We start from the raw sequence: 6,253 nt of genomic DNA on the forward strand, positions 1-6,253 counted from the left end.
ACCTATTGGCTGCCTCCTGCATGCCCCCCACTGGGGATCAAACCCACAACCTGGGCATGTGCCCTGAGCAGGAATTGAATTGGCAACCTTTCGGTGGACGGGATAACACCCAACCAACTGACCTATACCAGCCAGGGCCGGAGAAATCTTGATCTGCTCTATCAGCACCACGTTCTGAGTCCCAGAGGTAATAATGAGTTGCATTTTCATTTTCCTCGAGGTCTGCTGGGGAGTTGAATCTGTAATTCTGACTTCTTTGGAGGCAGGTCCTTTGGAGTTTAGTTCTTATAGCATTAACCGTGTTTTAAATTGCGACTCATCTTGAGTGAGCAAGTTATTAGTGAGTATGCAATAGAGCCCTTGTTCTCTGAGGGCTGGGTCTAATATTTCTGCCCTTTCCTGCGGTTTGACCAAGTGGGAGGTTTGGGACTAGGGACCCAGGAGTGCCATCTGGCCAGCCAGCTCTCTCTTTTATTTCTCTTTGGTGGGGTTTTCTGTTGTGTTTCTTGTTGCATCTGCTTGGTGGGTGAATACTGATCCCAGCCAATATCTCCCTATTCTCTTACAAATGCCATCCTCATTATCATGTTTAGCAGACAGAGGCTACTGTTCTAGGCCAGAAGTCCATGCCTTGTCATCCTGCATTACACAGATGGTATGTGGGCCTAGATTCAGAATTGTCGTGTTAGAAAAGACCAGATCCATCATCTCTACCAGCGCTATTCCAAAGAACTCTCTGTGATGATGAAAATGGTTTCTAATCGGTGCTATCAATAGGGTAGCCACTGGCCACACGTGGCACTTTAAATTGGACTCATGTTACTGAGAACGGACATTTTAATTTAATTCACATGATGTTGTTAGGGGCTATCGTATTGGCCAATTCGGAACTCTAGTTATTTTATAAAGGAGAAAGCTAAGGCCCAGAGAGAGAGAAAGTGACTTGCCCAAAGTCACAGAGCTGGTGCAGGGTAGAGCTGGGGGATAGATTAGGTTCCCACACCTCCAGCTACTGCTTTCCCATTTCATCCTCCGGAAGCCATGAATGCAGGTCTGGAGTCCCACTGACCATAGAAGACAGCAGGACCCCTTACTGTTGTGATATCCAGCTCCCAGGAGACAGTTCCCAATCTCCTCCGCCCTCCTGACACGCTTTCCTTCTGTGTCCATCAGGGCTGACAGGACAGTGTCTCTGTTAATTCTGGAGACTGGATTGCATGACACACTTGCTGACCTTGTCTGCAGCCCGATAGGTTTTCTTTTCTTCTTCAGAAATAATGTGAACTCATTCACTTCAGGCCCTGCCTCTGGGTCCTTGCGGAGAGCTCTCAATGGCGAGAGGAGATCGTGCTCCTGAATACTCTCCCCACAGCATCTTCTGGGGTTTGTCAGCCTCAGCAAATCCCACGACGAATGGGATCCTGATTGTTCGGCACGTTTCAAAGCAAATGTTTTCTTGTCAAAGTTTCGCTGGCCTCTGGGTAGTTGCTTATGAGAACATCAGTGTTTGTTGAAAGAGCCATTTTAAAACACTGGCAATTGGCTAAGGGCTCCAGCTCAGGAAGATCTTTCAGCTGCTGAGTAGAGAAGTGCAAAATAAAGTAGTAAACAGTTTTTTAAAAGATTTCTTCCTGGGATTAGATACACATCCACCCCAAGGTGGAGTATTTCTCAGTTATGGCATCTCTGGGACACAAAAACCACCATTCAGGACCTTTGCCCCTGAAACACGGCCCCTGCACCTGCATTGATGTTGATCAACATTGACAAGTTGACCAGCACTGAAAGGCACAGAGTCATCGCAATTCACACCTCCTCCTCCTGCTTGTTCTTTTGATGGCAATGCAGAGGGTCCCTACAAACAAAAGCCACCATATCTCACATTTTCTGAGTTGTTTTTATTGCATAATTTTTTTCTTCCTGGAAAAGTTTTATAGCCAAACCTGTTTTTCCACCTTGGCATACAGTTAGTTCTTGGTAAGGCATTTTTAAATGTTGAACTTAGGCGATTATTCTGTGTATGCTTTCTGGGAAGTGGGGTGCATGGCGAATAGTAAGCATGCTTTGTGGAATTTCTTTCTCAACAAGCAGTTCCTTAGCTCCATAGTAGACTCTGAGGGTTTCTCCCAAATCACCTTGAGCCAAATGGAATGTTCTGCAAAGGCTAATATATGGAGAGTTGTTGTTCAATGGACGTAACATTTCAGTTATGCAAGATGGGTAAGTTCTAGAGATCTGCTATACAACATAGTTCCTATCGTTAATAATCTATTGTGCATTAACAAATTTGAGAGGGCAGTTCTTGTCTCAAATTTCCTTCTTCCCCCCCTACCCCGAAAACACACACAGACACCAAAGAACACAAGGAAACTTTGGGAGGTAATAGTTATGTCACCTTGATTGTGGTATAGTTCCTTAAGTCCAAACTGTGTACATTAATTCAAATATACTTTGACATCAAATAGTACATATTAAATATGTCCCGTTTTTTTGTATATCAATTTACTTTAATAAAATTGTTTAATAAGGTTCTTTCTTTAAAAGAAAAAGAACCTGAACAGAATGAGTCAAAGCAAGGACTCACAGTTAAAAGGAAAAACAATTTTCTCTCAGTTAAATAGATACAGCATGTTTCTGTTCCTCTTAGGTGTGAAGGGTAAATGCTCTTGGAAAAGGTGTGTGTTTATATAGGTGAATTTATGTTTCTTTTTTGCAAAGTCAGGGAACGATTTTATCCCCACTTAAAATAACCTCAGATGCACCTGCAGACGCTTGGTTATCTGATGAAGGGTGAAGGATGACGCTGCAGCCAAGATCACTTCCGTGGGCCAGTGATGACTCAGAGTTCTCCAAGGCCCCACACACTTGATGAACTAGATTCACTTTTGAACTTCATGAATCTTATAAAAATGCTGTGTCTGCAGAGCGTGAACCAGATGGCTGAGTAGGTTCTGGATAATTTCAGTGTAGATGAGCAGTAGAAATAATAATGGGGCAACAAGCTGTCTCTTCTCCAGAACTCAGTTGGTGGTGTCCGACGTTATAGTCTGGTCCACACAGTAGGTCCAAGATCACTGAAACAGAGGAGGTATCAGCTAGCTTTGGAGTCAGTCAAGCTTTGGTTTCAATACTTCTGGGCAAGTTGCTTGTCTTCTAAGCCTCTGTTTTCCATCTTTAAAATGCAGATAACAGTATTCAGCTTGAAGGATTCTCATGAAAAACTGTACATATAAATCATTTAGTGCATAGTTTGATGGGTCACCATCAAAGCATGGGACATAGTTTCAAGTTGGCAGTGTCTATATTTTTCCTGAATGAATAACTAGTTTATCTAAAACTATATAACATTCACTAGCATTTTAAAAAATCTGGACCACATGTTCCTGCTTTCCCAGAACGTTCCAGCCTATGGGGACAGAAGAAGAAAATAATAGTGATATTCAAATTTCCCTAATTCTTACTCCTTTTGCTCAGGCCCTGAGAAGTATGAATTTCTAAGAGCCCTCTGGGGAAGGCCCCCATACACTCCAGAATGTGTCTGCACCCCCAGGCGTTTTCTGGAATCTGGCATGTCTCTACTAGACCCAAGAGCCTTAGAATGATATGGCGGATGTGACATGATAGGGCTTAAGCTTTCTTTAATACATGTAAAAAAAATAATATCACACCTCCCATTAAAGTTGCTTAGATGGATGAAAAATAATCAAATAGTCAAATAATTTGGAACTTAGTTTTGCAAACTGATACACTCCTTTTCTTCATGCTTCCCCATGGGGATGGCACTGCCTCCCGTTAGAATCACCTGCCGAATGTTCTATTGCAGTAAAGGAAGACTTGTTGCTTCTTTTGTGCTACACACTATTAGAGCCTCACACAGTACTGCTCAGGTCAAAGAGCTTCTAAAAAGAAATAGCCATCTCTATATACAGCTCACACATCAATAGAAGGTCTGCTGCTACAGGACCATTGCATATACATGTGATTTAATACACAGTCCTAGTTGGTGCCATTCTCATAGATGGTGATGTGAATGGAACCCCATGGGTTGTGCAGGGTACAATCTGTCCAACTGTGCACAATGTTCCTGCATGGGGCATGGACAGCAATCTCCTTTTCAAGATCTGTCCACTGGTCACCATACACAAATCTCTTTCAGACCAATTTCTTCTGAGTAGAAATCAGTCCATGCAAATAGATGCTCAAGAACTATTATCCCTTAGTGTCTCCATGGACACAGAAATGTCTTACTACCCTCTACTACCAGTAAGAGTTTTGAAACAAATTTGCTTCCCCATCACCCACAGAAAGATCTTAGCTGGTGACTCATAGCTGAATGTAGCCTGAAAATATGCCTTGTTTTGTCAACATAATGCACACACATATGTACACATACATGCACCCTTTTCCTCCCCTTTCCCCCCCGGGCAATTGGGAGAAGTTCATGGGGTCTTTTGCTATACTGTAACATTCTATATAATAAAGAGGTAATATGCAAATTAACCCTCATGCCCTCACAAGATGGCTGCCTATGACCAGGCTGGCAAGTGAGGGACGATCAAATGACTGAACAGCAGGCTGTGTGGGGTGACCAGGCTGGTAGGGGGGTTAGTGAGGGACGATCAAACAACTGAACAGCAGGCTGCATGGGGCGACCAGGCCGGCAGGGGGGTTAGTGAGGGACGACCAGGCCAACAGGGGGGGCAGTTGGGGGCGACCAGGCCGGCACGCAGGTGAGCGATTAGGAGCCAGTGGTCCAGGATTGTGAGAGGCATATCTGACTGCCGGTTTAGGCCCAATCCCAAAGATGTTTGGGATTGGGCTTAAACTGGCAGTTGGACATCCCCCAAGGGATACCGGATTGGAGAGGGTGCAGTCTGGGCTGAGGGGTATGCACCCAGCCTCTAGTTCTATAAAATAAAAATGTTCACATAACATTTGCTCAAGGTTCTTGTTTGAGGAGACTATGCTTTAAAAACTTGTCCATTGGAAATTTCCTTTACATGCTTGGCACTGGATTTATATCTCAAAGAGTTTCCCTACAAAAGAGATTGATTTACCAGATTTTCCAATCCCCTACAGCATTGTAGAGTGGAATACACATAATGAAATTTTTATAAAGCCAGTATTTATTCTGCACTTCTTAGGGAAGGAAACTACTAGCTAATATGTACTGAGTACAAACTGTATGTCAGACTCTTTATTATCATATCTAATCTATGAAATAATCTGAGGAGTTAGGTACAAACTTGTCCTCATTTTATACAAAAGTAAACAAATAAATAAAGAGTATATGAATTTTCCTAAGTTCCCATATCAAGCATATAAGATCAAGCATATAAACCTAAGCAGTCAAATTCTAGAACCCATGCTCTTAACACCAATAGTTGTCAGATCCTATTTTTATATCAGCTCATTATCTTTGGAACCACCTTTATGGTCCATTTTACTGCAGTTTTATACTTTAGGAAAATAAAGTTCAGGAAAATTAAATCATGCATCCAAATTCCATGTATGTAGTGCTGAACCATAATTGAAACCTAAATCTGATTCCAAAGTTTGTGCTCTTAATCACAATGAGATATCCCTTCCTTAATTTCTAGACCTCTGGTTTGAGTCTGCCATTAACAAGACATGGAAGAAGTGTCTCCCTGTCTCATCTAGAATTTGCTCTGGCCTGTAGAAACAGAGGAGAATTTTTTTTTTGCTTTGCCTCCCCAAAGTCATTCCAATAGACATGGAGCTATGGAGGAGGTGAGGTGCCTCTAAAGAATAGTGGGAGAATCAGTGTGCAAAGGACATCTTCTCTTATTCATGCCCCACACCTCCTAGTGATAGACTAGGGAGAATAATCTATTGAGAGTGTGACATATCTGGGTGTGAATTTCATCTTAAACACTTACCAGCTATGCAATGTTGGAAAAAAATTTTAACCTCTCTGAACTTCAGGTTCTGTACCAGACAGCTATTCTCAACATGCTTTGTAACAAAACTCAGTTACAACAGAGGGTATTTATTCTAATGTTCATTGCCTGTAGTTCCACTGTAGATTGGCCAGGCTCTTTTGAGTGGTTCTGTTTCAAGTTGTGAGCTGGGCTTGCCTTCTCCCTGTGTCTTAGAATTTCTCTACAGGGGTCAGTTGTGAGGCCTAGGCTGAAGGCACAGCAGCTGTTTGGGGTAAAACTCTTCACATGAAAATCGGAAAGGCACAAGAGGCGTGCCCACATCACAAACTTGATTTATGCCTTTGCTTACA

The sequence above is a fragment of the Myotis yumanensis genome, unplaced genomic scaffold (assembly GCF_028538775.1).
Source record: "Myotis yumanensis isolate MYYU_CA2020_CCGP unplaced genomic scaffold, mMyoYum1.0.hap1 SCAF_14, whole genome shotgun sequence".
Lineage (NCBI taxonomy): Eukaryota > Metazoa > Chordata > Mammalia > Chiroptera > Vespertilionidae > Myotis > Myotis yumanensis.